At 35.5% G+C, this 17,493-nt stretch overlaps 1 protein-coding gene across 25 annotated transcripts in view; it reads right to left on the bottom strand.

Annotated features, from left to right (window-relative positions):
* The window catches only part of LOC136837694 (sodium/potassium/calcium exchanger Nckx30C-like), a 537,491-nt gene that overhangs the window by 357,536 nt on the left and 162,462 nt on the right, over positions 1-17,493 (bottom strand). For 2 of the 25 annotated variants that reach the window (XM_067102597.1, XM_067102571.1), the window contains exon 2: positions 1,118-1,167. The exons of the other annotated variants lie outside the window; for them this stretch is intronic. The gene's annotated coding sequence lies outside the window, so the exon portion shown is untranslated. The remainder of the gene's footprint in view (positions 1-1,117; positions 1,168-17,493) is intronic. 25 annotated transcript variants of the gene reach the window in all.

The raw sequence follows: 17,493 nt of genomic DNA, 5'->3' as shown, positions 1-17,493 counted from the left end.
ACACTATGGGATACACTGGAAGAGGGAGATACAGTGGGAGACACTGAAAGAGGGAGACACTGAAAGAGGGAGATACTGCGGGAGACACTGAAGAGTCAGTGAAAATGAAGAGAGCCCCCGGTGGCGTTGTGTCAGAGATATGATCAATGGATGGCTTTGTTTCAGAATACGAGGATTTACACGCTGATTTGGGGGCGTGGCCGTTGGGAGATTGCGGGGACGGGGGGAGGAGAGTGAGAGTTGCACGGGGGGTAATATCTGATTAGTATTGACGAGCGGGAAAGCAGGACAAGATTCCTAACTGAAAAAGGCAACAAAAGTTCAATTTGATGAGATTTTAATGGGTTCTACACATATGATGGTCTGAGAGATAATGATTATACAATAAATCATCGGGGTTTTTTTTCTATAGGATGAAGTGACATAGATAATGTCTGGATGCGATGGAATGTTGGCAGGAGAATGTAAGGACAAGTTACAAAGAGTGGAGAGAGTTAGATTTCGTAAAATCTAAGATTATGGGAATACCACTAACTGGAGCCAAATTTTGAAATTAAATTTAACGTGAATGATAAAAGTATGGAAGACAGCGACGCGTAAGACATGTAGAAAAAATAATTGGTAAATAAAAAGATAAAAATGAAAAATTAAACTGAAAAAGGTGAAACAACAAAGGTGTTCGGATCACACCAGAACTTCGATTGCAGAAAAAGAATATGAAGGGAGATATTAATATCGAATATACAAGGATACTGTTCATTAACACTTTAACGTGGGAGTAAAATATACGCTGCAGATATGAGAGGGAGGGAATAATATTTATTGACATGATTTGCCCAAAACAGATGCTACCGGTACATATAATGTATACTGTAAGAGAGAGAGAGAGAGAGAGAGAGAGAGAGAGGATTTGTTCGAAATAGATGCCACTGGAACATATATCGTATAACTATGAGAGAGAGAGAGAGAGAGAGAGAGAGAGAGAGAGAGAGAGAGAGAGAGAGAGAGAGATTACTCAAATAAAAGATTGATACAAAGACAGGTAAACTAAGAATTTAATTAGGACTAACTTACAGTCCAAAACCCTATTTAAAATAAAACAATTCTTCCTCATTACCTTTATCTCCTGTCTCAACTTTCAAATGACGTCATTTTCCCTTGGCTTACCTGTAAAATAAAACAGAAATATAGTTAGACTTAATTCTTTTAAAGCACTAAGATCCGTGGTATCAAGTAACACCGCGTAAAAATCCTAAAAATTCCGAAAGAATCCATTCTTTGATCAATTCAAATTCATCTTCATATATTAAAGACTGTCTCCGATTAGAGACTTGAATTACAGTTTTTTGATAATTTCACAATGATAAAAAATTTCTAAAGTTATGTAGTAATAGAAGCTCGTTTAGAAGATATTAATCACACTGACAGTATGTCTTAAACTATGTGCAACAGATACGACGAATATTACAACAATGTAAAACTTCCATTCAATTTGGAGTAAGTCGTACTGTTAAAAATAATTATAAATAAGTACCGTTTAAAGAAAGCTGTAAATGTCAGGGGTGCCGGGTACTACCATAATAAACCTGCCAACTTTTATTTTATGATCACTATTTAAAGCTTATAATTTCTTACAAATGATTTGCATCTGTACGAATAAAAAAAGTTACAATAATTATAATTATTCTCTTTACAGCCTTGCAGCTTATCAGTACCTTAGACAACAGCGTTTCAACAGTGTTAGCAACACCACTGCTATCATCATCATCATCATAATCTCACCCGCAACAGCAAATAACAGCAGACACAGCCCTTTGCAGCACCATTAAAGTGAGGGGGAAAAGACAATAATATTGTTACGACAAATACACAGCCACCACAGCTGTTATCGGATGAAACTTGTAGTTTGGTTGGACCGCTCGGCTGAGAAGTTCTTTATTATTATTATTATTATTATTATTATTATTATTATTATTATTATTATTATTATTATTATTATTATTATTATTATTATCTCAGCTGGAAATTTACTCGTTTGCTGTAAGGATGAACTGATAATTTTATTATTGTCGCTCATAAATTTGAAATCATCCCCAGCATGATTTACACCAGCATCATTGCCAATTTTATCATTTATATGGTAGTAATAGTAATACTGGTAGTTGTGCCCCAAACTGGACATATTCTTATTGGGAAACTGAAATCTAACCAAATTAGGAGGAAAGCAAAATCATGAGACGACAGTATGATGTGATTCACATAATCTATAATTAACAGTGTGATTAAATGAATAACTTGTAAATTGTATAATAAAACAACTATTACTGAACACAGGAGTGGCTCTTTAAGGAATCACCACCAAGCATTTACTGTATGGTGAATGATATTAAACAAAAATGTGAAGAACTTCCTAATCATGAGGCTTACATTTTAAAAACTGTACAGTAAATGTCAGGGTGTGGCAATAATAAAAAACAAGTATAAAATGCGCCGACCTTCTTCGGCGCAATCGAGTTTTCTATACAGCCGCTACAGCGAATAATCAAGGCCACCGAAAATAGATCTATACTTCGGTGGTCTCGCTGTAATGATGTATGAGCCGCAGCCCATGAAACTTTAACCACGGCCCGTGGTGGCCTATCCTATATCGTTGCCAGAAGCACGATTGTGTGTAACTTTAACCTTAAATAAATAAATACCACTGAGGATAGAGGGCTGCAATTTGGTATGTTTAATGATTGGAGGGTGGATGATTAACATAGCAATTTGCAGCCCTCTAGCCTCAGTAGTTTTTACGATCTGAGGGCGGACTGAAAAAATGCGGACAGAAAAAAGGGCGGACGGACAGACAAAGCCGGCACAATAGTTTTCTTTTACAGAGAACTAAAATAGACAGAAAACACTATGATTCTATAAGTAATTACAGAAGAAAGAAATTTATAGGATATTAAAATCCATACCATTTTTCAAACAGTAGAAATGGCAAGGAAAGTTGGAGAATGAAAGATAACAAGTTAGGTAAAATTTTGATCTACATTCTTCCCAGTTTGTCCCTCAGGAATACATTACTTTTTCTAATCTAGATGTAAGCAGTCTAATATCATTTCAGTCCATTTAAATAAATATAAAAAATCTAAAAACGACATTTATTAGAAAAATAGCATTCACTGTTATCTTTATATATTCAAAATTTAAATGCAAACCAACAAAAGAAGAAAAAAAGAAAAAAAAATGAAGGACTTGAACCCAACCTAGAAAGCCAGCATTCCGGCCATGTACTTCCTGGAACGCCTAATTTCACCTAATTCCGATTTCATCCGCATGTTGTGTTTTGCTCCAGGATGTAGCCAAGGGAAACATCGCCGTCCCTCTGCATTATTGACACCAAGCTGTTCACCAGACTTCTTCCCGCTCTCCCAGCTTCTGCTTTGCCTAAACATGCATGTCCTACCTGGTCTTACCTGTTGACCAACCCGGAACTTGCTTTATTTCTAAGATTTTTTTTTATTTTTTAATAAGGATTCCAAAGTAAGATCTTGCTAGTCCTTGTGATACATAAAATATTTTTATTCTGCTTTTTTGAAATAAGTTTTCTAGTAAGGATTCTTAGGTAACATATTGCTAATCCTTGCTCTAAAAAAATACATTTTTATTCTGCAAGATTTCTCTAAAAGAACTAGCCATTTTTTGCTCAAAGCAATGACTTATTGACTTTATATATATATATATATATATATATATATATATATATATATATATATATATATATATATATATATATATATATATATATATATATATACATTTCTCACTTTTTCTGAATATCAAAAATAAAATTATATATACGTATATATAAGACTATATACTGTATATACATATATATATTATATATACATTCATACATATACGTGTGTAAATATATTTATTATTTTTGCCTTTCAGAAAAAAGTGAGAAATGCGCAAATGGATATCTAAAGCAATATTATATAAAAGAACACAAGCTTTCTATTGCACTCTAAAGAAAATTTATGGTTCCGATATTTTTCGCGGTCAGCAAAATTACCTGGATAAGTTCAGTTTAGCTGTTCAGCAAAATTACCCGATAAGTTCATTTTTGCTGTTCGGTAAAATGGCAAACGTGAAACCAACGTTTCTCATGCTCCGATAGCTCAGCAAAATCATCGGGCTGAATTCTATAGAGAACCGTCCGGCGACGAATCTTACAAAAATCTTAATCGAGATTTTTTTTCTTTGGATATTATCACGTTAAACATGACACCATTTTTGTTACAGTTATTATTGCCATCATGTTTACAAGGAGCAGCAGCAGTTCCAGCAACAAAAGCAGCAGTATCATTATTGTTGTTTTAGTTTTCTTAAAAGAAAACTATTGCGCCGGGTTTGTCTGTCCGTCCGCACTTTTCTGTCCGCCCTCAGATCTTAAAAACTACTGAGGGTAGAGGGCTGCATATTGGTATGTTGATCAACCACCCTCCAATCATCAAACATACCAAATTGCAGCCCTCTAGCTTCAATAATATTTAATTTATTTAAGGTTAAAGTTAGCCATAACCGTGCTTCTGGCAATGATCTAGGACAGGCCACCACCGCACGGTAGTTGAAGTTTCATGGGCAGCGGCTGATACAGCATTGTACCGAGACCACCGAAAGATAGCTCTATTTCGGTGGCCTTGATTATAAGCTGTAAAGAAAACTCGATTGCGCCGAAGAAACTTCGGAGAATTTTTTACTTGTTTGTTGTTGTTTTTCCGGCGATTATCATCACCACCAACTAATGCAATAGTAAAACTGACAGCAGAACTTGTCTTGTTAACCCGATGTCCCTGTAGTTCTCCAATATTTGATACTGTTGCTGTTTACATTAAAAATTAAAATTGAAAAGCTACGTGTTCTGTGTTTAACTGTCTTCAGACAAGGGAACTTATAACATTTACTCCAACATATATTTCATTTTAATACTTTTGAATAGCATCATTTACTGTGCCTGTAAGGAGCAACATTGTTAAAGCCAGTTTAACTTTAAACTAAAGCCTTCTCTCGCCCATTTACACATCCATAACATTTACCGAGGAAAAAGTTATACTACAGATACAGATTAGTGTTCCTTTATATTAATATAATTTGGGAAAAAAATTAGCATAAGTGTGCTTTCGTTAAGTCATTATTTTAGTACTGATTCACAAGCAGAGTATGTTTATGACCAAAACTGCATACGATCTGAAATTCCTAATCTTCCTTGCTTCCTTCCTCTGGTACGATCAAAGAACTTGGTTGGAGTGGAAGCACGGTTTTGAACTGACTGAACTGAATATAGAATTTAGGCCAAAGGCCAAGCACTGGGACCTATGAAGTCATTTAGCGCTGAAACGGAAATTGACAGAAAAATGTTTGAAAGGTGTAACAGGAGGAAAACCCTGCAGTTGCACTATGAATCAATTGTTAGGAGAGGGCAGAAAGTAAGATGGAAGAAAGAGAATATGATAGGAGGTACAGTAAAAGGACACGGTTTTACAAAGTATTTTGCATGACTTACTGTACAAATGGACCGACAAGAGAAAATTAACGAGGAAACAACTTGTAAAAAAGTGTAATGACCTCCAATTTTTATGCCAAAAGTTCGCTGAGACTCGCATTCTGCGAATAGCCTATGCCCGTACGAAGAACCGAATTCTCTGCTTCCCCCACAATTTTTAGGCATCTGAGTTGCCTTTCAACAATTTTTTTATGGAATTAAGTCATTATCTAATCCTTCTGCTATTAATTTCCTATCCATCTAATTTCCAGCCGAAGAACCTCCTTATTAATTTGATCATCATATCGAGGGCTTTACAGTGACAACACCCTATTGAGAAATTCTGATAAAATCTGCAGCAAAACTCCAAAACCAACTGAGAAATTCTGATAAAATCTGCAGCTAAACTCCAAAACCAACTGAGAAATTCTGATAAAATCTGCAGCAAAACTCCAAAACCAACTGAGAAATTCTGATAAAATCTGCAGCAAAACTCCAAAACCAACTGAGAAATTCTGATATAATCTGCAGCAAAACTCCAAAACCAACTGAGAAATTCTGATATAATCTGTAGCTAAACTCCAAAACCAACTGAGAAATTCTGATAAAATCTGCAGCAAAACTCCAAAACCAACTGAGAAATTCTGATAAAATCTGCAGCAAAACTCCGAAACCAACTGAGAAATTCTGATAAAATCTGCAGCAAAACTCCAAAACCTGGAAGTATTTGGAACTAAGAATCCACGTTTCCAATTTAACTTTCACTAAATGAAAATAGAATTCCTTTCCATTTTTGTTCACTTTGCCTAAATTTCACTATTTGGGACCCTTTTTTCCCCATTCCATTAGGAGTGTCAATATCAAATCTAGGCCAATGGCCAGGCGCTGGGACCTATGAGGTCGTTTAGCGCTGAATTGAGAGTAGAAGGGTTTGAAAGGCGTAACAGTAAGAAAACTTCGCAGTTGCACTTTGAAGCGATCGTTATGAGAAGGTGGAAAGTTAGACGAGTGAAAGAATATGAACGGAGGTATAGTGAAAGGAATGAAAGGGACTGCAAACAACCGTAAGAAAGGCCTACAGTGCACCTCACGGACTAACCCCTATGGGGCACTTCATCAGGTAAAACGATGGTGCGTTTCAAGAAAAGAAAGATTAAGCTAGCTCATGTTTCCATAAACAGACTGTCTTAAAAAAGTGTTTTCTCTGACCTATTTTACCTGATGACATCTCTTTTTCGCCTCCTTTGTAAAATCCGAATGGCCAAATTCTCTAAAAACGGGGCACGACCATTTCAAAGTTCACGTGACTGAATATAATTTTCCCTCCGAGAAGATAAGAATTTCTTGGGGAGCTGACAAGCAATTCTTTTCATAGCAGCTTTCAAAAACTTTTACCAGAAACTAACCCGGTTTTACTTTCAGGCATTTTCCCCATCCACACCTCTGAATAACCTCTTTTTTTCTGTCGCTATCTTCCCTGATGCTGATGGACAAAAACCCCTTCTGAGAACAGAACAGAATCTAGAATTTAGTCCAAAGGCCAAGCGCTGGGACCTCTCAGGTCATTCAGCGCTGAAACGGAAATTGACAGTGAAAATGTTAGAAAGGTGTGACATTAGGAAAAACTCGCAGTCACATTATGGATTAATTGTTGGGAGAGGGTTGAGGAAAGTAATATAGGAGGAAGAATATGAACGGATGTACAGTAAAAGGTATGAAAGGGGTTGCAGCAGCTAGGGGGCGAAAGGACGCTACAAAGAACCTTAATTAATGCCTACAGTGCACCGCATGAGGTGCACTGACGGCACTACCCCTTACGAGAGAAAACCCCCTTCTATCTTAGTGCTAAGGCAGCTCTGAACTTGGATGGTGTTTGCACACTCTCTCAGTGAATATCCATTCATTTCTTTCTCTCACAGAACATCCATTTCTTTTCCCCCACTCTGTAAATACCGCTTTTAACAGCGGTTTTTTAAAAGCTGCTTTTTTGGGTATTTACGGGGTGCGTTCCATTTGGTATTCACCATTTGATGAAAAGTGGCTATTAGTTCGATCGTTTCTTCAATTTGCAGACGTTAAAATAACCTCGAGCGTTCGAAAAATTTATAATGCTACGATCGACTTACATACGTAGTGATTTTTTCCGTCCTCCATTCAAAATTCTAAATGAAATCAAATTATCCACACTGTACGTGTGTGTGTGTGCGCATCAAATGTTGCAAGAAGTTAATGCAGGTCTATTGACAGAGTCAATACTCTATATAACTTCTTCATAAACGACGGTGTGGTTGATATCTAATTACATTTCATACCGAGAAGTCTTGAATGTAGCGTTCACATATAATGCAAGCGAAGGAAGGAGTGAGAAGGGAACAATTCAAGGGAACGCTTGATATAGCCTACTCGTCTGAGGCAGTGGTGGTGATTGCCTCGTCAAATGGCATCGTTCCTCCTGAGAATTCCTTCAAGTAATGAGAAAGGAGTTTTGAAAACCAAAAAGCCACCGGGTTACAGAAAGGGAACAATGAGTCTTCTCTTACAATGAACGAGAGATAAGAATTGCATTCAACGACTAAGTTGCTTTATTGTTCATTTCATTTGATTCAGGTTCCTGATGTGGAATAGAATTAATGCCAAAGGCCAAGCATTGGGACCTATGAGGTCATTCAGCGTTGAAAAGAGAATTTACAAAAAAAAGGTGTAAAAGGAGGAAAACCTAGCATTTGCACTATAAATTGTTAGGAGAGGGTGGAGGAAAGTAAGATAAAAGAAAGAGAATATGAACAGAGGTACAGTATATGGAATGAAAGGGGTTGCAGCAGCCAGGGGCCGAAGAGACGCTGCAATGAACCTTAAGTAATGCCTACAGTTCACCGCATGAGATACAATGTCGGCACTACCCCGCCTACGGGAGAATCCTGATATGTCCTAAATGCATTATGGTGATGTAGCTTTTGTGAAATGACTTAGGTGCTATTATTTTCATTTTGTCGATGGTTGTTATGCAATGTATGGCCTCAGGAAACAATAATGTTGGGTTCCATATTCTTATTCACAAATTGCTGGATGAAGAATGAACATCATTTATATATATATATATATATATATATATATATATATATATATATATATATATATATATATATATATATATATATATATATATATATATATATATATATATATATATATATATATATATATATATATATATATATATATATATATATATATATATATAAATGATGTTCATTCTTCATCCAGCAATTTGTGAATAAGAATATGGAAGCCAACATTATTGTTTCCTGAGGCCATACATTGCATAACAACCATCGACAAAGAATTAAATAAAGAATAATGAGATCCGAATACCAGGCCGAGCGGATGGGGAAAAGGAATTTGATTTCAGATTCTGATCACTCGAGTTGGTTTGTGGAGGCAATGCCTTTGTGACGGCTCTCCTGAATTCTTTCTTTTCCACTTGCTCTTTATGAGCCCCCTCTTTTCATCTGGTCTTTCTTCTCTGAACAATAGGTTCACACTTATCTCTTTTTTTTCTTTGTGTGAATAAAAATCTTTTCCGAGATCGTTGATGGTTTTGCATAATCTGTGTAAGAAGAGAGAGAGAGAGAGAGAGAGAGAGAGAGAGAGAGAGAGAGAGAGAGAGAGAGATGGGTTTTCTGAGACATAAGGATTAAGATGAGATGTTGGATTGATAAAGAAAGTTGGAATTTTAAAGATGTAAGTATTCCAGAAGTTAAAAATGAAATCACAGTAACTAAAGAAACTAAAGAAAATCAAATATTTTTGGAATATGAGCAACGTATGGATATACTTGCAATAATAAATAAAAATAAAGAATAAAACATTACCATGAGAGATTATCGAGAATCAAAAAGAGACGTAACCGTCCACAAAGATTAGACAAAATTTTAAGAAGTCAGTACTACTTGTCATTAAAGGTAAAATCACCATCAGGAACAAAACCTATATTTTTCACAAGAAAAGAAAGAGAAAAGATATAGAAGGGCTTTCAAAATGTTGATGTAGCAGAAAGGAGAGAGAGAGAGAGAGAGAGAGAGAGAGAGAGAGAGAGAGAGAGAGAGAGAGAGAGAGAGAGAGAGAGTTCTGTGGCGCTTGCTAATGAATTAGAATTGGAAAATCCACAGCTAATGTCAAGCCCAGTTGCCGTCAGCAGAGCTTACCGATTACAGGGTATACATTTTCAGACTTCTTGTTCAAAAACCATCTATGGATTAACAACAATGGAAATCAGAAATAAACGTGTAATGCTAAAAAAAAAAAAAACTCGCAGGAAATAAAACCTATTGAATCTAAGTTGAAAAATAAAAGAGGAAGAATGATTTTTAAATGGAGAAGTAGCTAAGTAAAGGATAAAGATTCTCTTCCAATCTGGGCAAAAGCAGTCAAGGTAGCACTTTATCTTTGGTAATATCTAAGAACTGCTGAAACGCTTGTTTTGAGAGGAGCTTACATGTTGATTTCGTGTAAATAACGAAGTCGAAACTACAACACCGCAACAGACTCTTTGAGGAAAAGTAAATATATCATTTCAGTAATTGTAAATTATTGTATATTTAGGTACTGAATTCGTGAAACGGTTTTGTGAAGGGTGAATAAATCAAAATTTAAGTTAAAAAATCCAATTTTTAGAATTGTCTTGTGTGTGTGTGTGTGTGTGAGAGAGAGAGAGAGAGAGAGAGAGAGAGAGAGAGAGAGAGAGAGAGAGAGAGAGAATAATAATAATATAATAATAATAATAGTCTGTCGTTAAATATCCATTTATCCTACTATCGTTATTGTTTGTGCTTATTAATCTTTGGTTACTACTTTTTTGCAATTGTTTTTATTAACAATCATATATCTTACTGTTCTTTCAAATTCTTCTTTCAAGGAAGTATAAATCAGCGCCCTTAAAGTTTTAAATTACCCCAATAGGTTGTCAATTGTGTTTAAGCATATGATGTCTTCAAGTATGAAAATTCAAACTGGAATACTATAAAACATTGGTTCGTTCATATCAAACCCTCAGTACCAAAACGAATGTGATGAACCTCTTATGTTATAGAAACCTATTTAAGTTTACAATCAGTTTTTTCCACCGTCAATTTGAATTTCTACAAGAACTTTTGTAAAACAAAACATGATCAATAATATTTTGTGATGATTCACTGAAATACAAACTTCTTCTGTGGTTGTCTAAACATATAGTTAGACACTTCGGTGTTCAATTCCGACCAACAATTGCGTTTCATATCTTCTGTAACTGGGCAACCAAAACCTACATTGGTTCTAAACTGTGGAACAATTTGCATCTCTAGGTAGCACGCGTGGCTTTCAATAATCAGATCGTAAGGCTAGATTCGCATTTTGGTCTCTTTGTCGAGGTTTTAATACTAAAAGGATTATAATGCCATTCATAACTACCATCGCTCTTTAAGACGAGATCCTGCTTTAGTTGAGGAGAAACTATGAAGGAAGGAAGGAAGGAAGGAAGGGATATAAGATTTAAGCCAAAGGCCAAGCGCTGGGACCTATGACGTCACTCAGCGCTGAAAGGAAAACTGTGAGTAAAGGAGGTTTGAAAGGTGTAACAGGAGGAAAACCTACGCTATTGCACTACGAAACAGTTGTTTGGAGAGGGTGGAAAGTAAGACGGAAGAAAGAGCATATGAACGGAGACACAGTAAAAGGGATGAAAGGGATTGCAGTTAGGGGCCGAAGGGACGCTGCAAAAAACTTTAAGCAATGCATATAGTGCACCGCGTGAGGTGAACTGATGGCGCTAGCCCCCTAGGTGGGGAAGAAACTTCGAAAATCTGGAAAATCGGTGAAGGCTAATCTCTGGAAACCATACTGTCAGTTTTTTCTCACTCCCATCTACTAATCATCTTTCCTTTTCACCTTTCTTGTTTGTTTGTTTGTTTGTCTCAGACGAAAAAAAAAAAACAAGGAAAAGGGTTCTTCCAAATTCGATTGCTATCGGCCGGGATTCCCTTGTTCCGTTCCAGGCTCCTGGATCTATCCCCATTTCCAGTCCGAGTCTTAACAGCTCCAGCAAATGGACACGCAGGAAGCCTCCGTTCCCCATCAGCTGAATTCATTTCCTTAATCCTCGCATTATTTGGTGAAGAGGCCTCCCATTTCCATAACCTAAGTTTATACGACCCTATGTGACTTGCAACTTAAAGGATGGCGGGCGTAATCGACTCACTCACAGAGAGGAGGAGGAGGAGGAGGAGGAGGAGGAGGAGGAGGAGGAGGAGGAGCCAGACAGACAGACAAGACAGACAGACAAGACAGACAGACACACAGACAGACAGGTAGTCAGTCTTTAAAAAACAAGAAAGGAAGTTTGTACTACCTCAGGCTGAAGTTGAAATATATGCAATGTCATGGTTTTCTTTGACACTTTTTTTTAAGTATTTTGAAAGCAGTAAAATTTTAATTAGGTAAATAATGAGAAAAAATACAATCATTTTAAAATGAGAGGAAAATATAAAATATACAATTATCTAAAAGATATACGACATAGAGGCAACTATTCTTTAATCTAAAAAATGTAGAATATGAGTGGATATTGACAGAGAAGGCAAGCAAAGTATCTCCACATAGAAAGAAATTTCTGTCTTTTAAGATAGCACACCGCATTCATCATTTTTGACTATCCTGTTCCTCGTACAAGCTGACGTGACTTGTATAAAGAAGTGTGAAGGGTCTGTGAAACCATTCATGCCTTACCATTAAGGGAGAAATTCTCGACTCAAATGGAGGGTGAATGCCCTTATTTTGTTTTCCTCAAAACCTATATTCTCTCATGACAAACGATAATTATCCAGTGAGTTCTGGTTTCATTAACAGGATTAAACTAGTAAAAAATGCGCCGAAGATTCTTCGACGCAGTCGATTTTTCTGTACAGCGTACAATCAAGGCCACCGAATATAAATCTATCTTCCCGTGGTCTAGGTATAATGCTGTATGATCCGCGGCCCATGAAACTTTAACCACGGCCAAATGGTGGCCTATTCTATAACGTTGCCAGAGGCACGATTACGGCTAACTTTAACTTTAAATAAAATCAAAACTACTGAGGCTAGAGGGCTGCAATTTAATATGCTTGATGATTGAAGGGTGGATGATCAATATACCAATTTGCAGGCCTCTAGCCTCAGCAGTTTTTAAGATCTGAGGGCGGACAGAAAAAGTGCGGACAGAAAAAAGTGCTGACGGACAGACAGTCATCTCAATAGTTTTCTTTTACAGAACACTAATAAAAATGCCAAGTCATGTGACCTTCGGTATACTGTGCGTAATGAGGAGTCTAAATTGCCCTAAGATGAAACAGTAATCTATCAAATGAAAAACCAAGTAAATAATTAAATAAAGAAGTACTCGTATATATATAAATTAATTAATCAGTTAATTAACTGATAAGTTCATAAATAAACAAGTAAATAAATAAATAAATAAATATGTAAATAAAAAATAAGAAAATAAATAAGCAAATAAATAATCAAATATGTAAATAAGTAGATATATAATTAAGTAAATAAACAAACACTTAAGTGAATAAGTGAAAAATAAATTAAAGAAAATTAATAAATAAATAAATACTATTTAATTCTTATTTTCCTTACTTCCTCCACTTCTACACCTGTGTCCTTCCATGCCTCTCACCCAGCTGTACTGAGTAACTGACCTTTGCTTTATCTCGATCAAGATAAACAACTTCCACGGATTGTTGTTATTTGTCACCTGGGTGCACAAACGCCCTTTCAAATCCGAACAAAAAATAAGAGTTGCAAAAGCTTTAGTACAGTTTGTTCACTCTCTGCTCTCCTCCTACTTTTTTTCGCAAGTTAATGACAAATTTTTTCCTATTTTACCATTTTCCAACTTAATGACAGATTTTTCCTGTGTTACCATTTTCCAACTTAATAAGATTTTTCCTATTTTACCATTTTCCAACTTAATGACAGAGTTTTCCTATTTCACCATTTTCCAACTTAATGACAGATTTTTTCCTACGATTTTCCAACTTAATAACAGATTTTTCCTATGTTACCATTTTCCAACTTAATGACAGATTTTTCCTACTTTACCATTTTCCAGCTTAATGACAGATTTTCCCTATTTTACCATTTTCCAACTTAATGACAGATTTTTCCTACTTTACCATTTTCCAACTTAATGACAGATTTTTCCTACTTTACCATTTTCCAACTTAATGAGATTTTTCCTATTTTACTATTTTCCAACTTAATGAAAGATTTTTCCTATTTCACCATTTTCCAACTTAATGACAGATTTTGCCTGTTTTACTATTTTCCAACTTAATGACAAATTTTCCTATTTTACCATTTTCCAACTTAATGACAGAGTTTTCCTGTTTTACCATTTTCCAACTTAATGACAGATTTTCCTATTTTACAATTTTTCAAATAATGACAGATTTTTTCTATTTTACCATTTTCCAACTTAATGAGATTTTTCCTGTTTTACCATTTTCCAACTTAACGACAGATTTTTTCGTATTTTACCATTTTTCAACTTAAGGGCAGATTTTTCCTATTTTACCATTTTCCAACTTAATGACAGATCTTTCCTATTTTACCATTTTCCAGCTTAATGACAGATTTTTCGTATTTTACCAAGCTTAATGACAAATTTTCTATTTTACGATTTTCCAACTTAATGACAGATTTTTCCTATTGTACCATTTTCCAAGTGGTTCGAAACATCTGTAAAACTCTCCTAGAATTTGAAACTGATCGAATCAGTGTGTAACTCATGTCAACTGTTAATTCACACCTTAATTCATTTATCACGTCCATTATTCATATAGATATGTTATTCACTTATTATTAATTCATTATTTCTTGCCCATTATTATTTCATTTACATAGATGTGTCTTTCCCTTATTATTAATTTATTATTTTCATTTGTCCATTATTAATTCATCGACATATCTCTTCATCTGGTTTAATAACTAATTTATTCAATCCTTTAAGCAACAATATATCGTTGGAAAACAGTTTTAACCGACTGTAAAAACTGTTATATTTTCGCAATATGTCACTGAGGAGGAACGAAATATATACGAACACGTTATTATTGACGATAGCTTTCAACCTTATCTTATATATATATATATATATATATATATATATATATATATATATATATATATATATATATATATATATATATATATATATATATATATATATATATATATATATGTGTGTGTGTGTGTGTGTGTGATACATACACACACACACACACACACATATATATATATATATATATATATATATATATATATATATATATATATAATGTATATATAATATATATATACAGTATATATGTGTGTGTGTGTGTGTGTGTGTGTGTGTGTGTGTGTGTGTGTGTGTGTGTGTGTGTGTGTGCGTGTGCTTGATAGCGGGTTCACCGCGAGTACTAATTATAAACAAGACAGTACATGGCTTATTTCATTCCAGATTTGAGCGCAATAAATAGTTCAGGAGGCTTTTGGTAACAGAGTTGCGATATCAGATGCAAATAAATCTGCATAATCTTCCGCAGGTATAATGCAGGTGTGTGTTGGGGGGGAGCGGTAAATTACTGCCCCCCCTGATAAATTCCTCAGAAATTAGATCGCATCGGGGGAAGGGAATGAACCCATTCAGTAAAACTTAAAACGATAATTCTGAGGGTTATAGTAATGACGATGAGAATTTCATCAATTTGTTGATGCTGTTGTTGTTACTGCTCATGTTATACTTGCAATGATAAAAGATTTTGAAATGCCAACTGGCAATGGGAAAAATATACAATGACGTAGCGTCAACATGACAAAGAATCGCTTCGCTGGACAGTGCATTCTTTTATGACACTCATTAGTTAGTAGAATATTTAGAACGATGTTACAAAGTTTTCCAAAAATCATATATATATATATATATATATATATATATATATATATATATATATATATATATATATATATATATACATATAGAATATACTATATATATATAAATACATATATATATATATATATATATATATATATATATATATATATATATATATATATATACATACATACATATATATACATATATATATATACATAAATTTATAAAAATAAATAATATATATGTATCTATATAATATACCTGTATACTGGTATATATACATATATGTGCGTAGATGTGTCATCAGTAACATTCCCTACATGCAGCTAAACCTGATACAATACCCGCAACAAGCAATTCTTAGAAATCCCAAATGTGAATCAAATGTGAATCCGAGAAGACAGACGGAGGCAGACAAGGCGATGCCATTATCTAACCCAGACTGCAAGACAGCGAACACTCTCCATTAACGAAGCCGCTAAAATCTTCTCATTCATTTTCCCTCAGATACCAAAAATGACTCATCGATGACACCGGTAACAGATAAATTCAATTATAGAGAAGACAGAAGGGAAAACTTGCAACAACGGAGAGAAAGGACGCACCTGCTCAGACAAGAAGCAAGAAGGATAATGAACACGCCCCATCAGTGGGATTTTTGTTGCTGGTTTTGTTCCCGCAGACACCTCCTTCGAGGAAGAGGATGAGGAAGAGGAAAAGGAAGAGGAAGAAGAAGAGGAGGAAGAGGAAGAGGAAGAGGAAGTGGAGGAAGAAGAGGACGAGGTAGAGGAAGTGGAGGAAAAAGAGGAAACGGAGGAAGAAGAGGAGGAGAAGAAGAAGAAGAAGAAGAAGAAGAAGAAGAAGAAGAAGAAGAAGAAGAAGAAGAAGAGGAAGAGGAAGAGGAAGAGGAGGAGGAGGAAGACACCTTGAGAAGACGATTCTAGAGCTCTTGCTGTGATACAGATCTTGGCTGAGAACGCTTTCTCAGGCAGACAGGTAAGTTGCACAAGGGATGATATTTTGATATACTGATCGTAGCTAAAACTTTTCCCATGCAGACAGGTAGTAGCAAAAGGGGTGATACTGCGACAGCGATCGCAGCTAAAAATCTTTTCTCACGCAGATAAGTCGCTGCAAAAGGGATGATAATCACGGGTGTCTATGTCAGCAGCCCCTAATTTGATTCGTTGTTTCGCTTTCGTTGTGCTGGCACGGGCTCTTGCTCCTCGGAAGCCCGTTAGCACAAGTTGGTATCTCATCAATCCCCAGGTTAAGAAAAGGAAAATTTTAAAAAGGGAATTTTAAAGGGAAAATTGTCCTAAAGCTAAAGAAATTACCAATCTGCTTTCATAAATGAGTACCAAGAATCGAGGGAAAACAGATAAAAGAGCATATTATACTAGATCAGGATGAATCGATCTCTTAAGCTAATGGATGTTCTGGCAATAACGTATATTTCTTAACTGCTTCTTTATCTCGAAGTCCGTGAATAGAATCCTAATCTCAAATACGTCGAGAGTGTCCTTTATTGAGTTCACTAACAAAGACATATCATTAGTCTTCAGTACGTTACAGCTGTCAGCTTGGATGGAGAGAGGACCGAGGCAGTTGGCCGGCTAATTGAAGAAGACCAGATAACGGAAGAACAGGATAATTCTCTCTCTCTCTCTCTCTCTCTCTCTCTCTCTCTCTCTCTCTCTCTCTCTCTCTGTTGGGCTTGGGGAGGAGTGTTACAGGATCGCTGTAGTTAGACCTTTGTTCGACACGTTTTCAGAATCTTACCAGCATCCAAACCTATACTTCCTTCCCTCTCGAATTGGCTTCAAGTCTGCCATATGGTTTTTGTTTAGTCTGCTTTTTTTCATGAGCGGTCTTTAAGTAAGATCTTTTTTTTTTTTTTTTTTTTTTTTTACTTTCCACATGACTTTTTCATGGCCACGCAGGGTATTCATGTCACTGCATTCTCTCATACAGATCGTGGCCTAGGGCAGAATAGAATCGACCCAATTTCAAG

Source organism: Macrobrachium rosenbergii, chromosome 59, assembly GCF_040412425.1.
Source record: "Macrobrachium rosenbergii isolate ZJJX-2024 chromosome 59, ASM4041242v1, whole genome shotgun sequence".
Lineage (NCBI taxonomy): Eukaryota > Metazoa > Arthropoda > Malacostraca > Decapoda > Palaemonidae > Macrobrachium > Macrobrachium rosenbergii.
The sequence above is the reverse complement of the archived record's forward strand: the minus strand, read 5'-3'. Positions and strand labels throughout refer to the sequence as shown.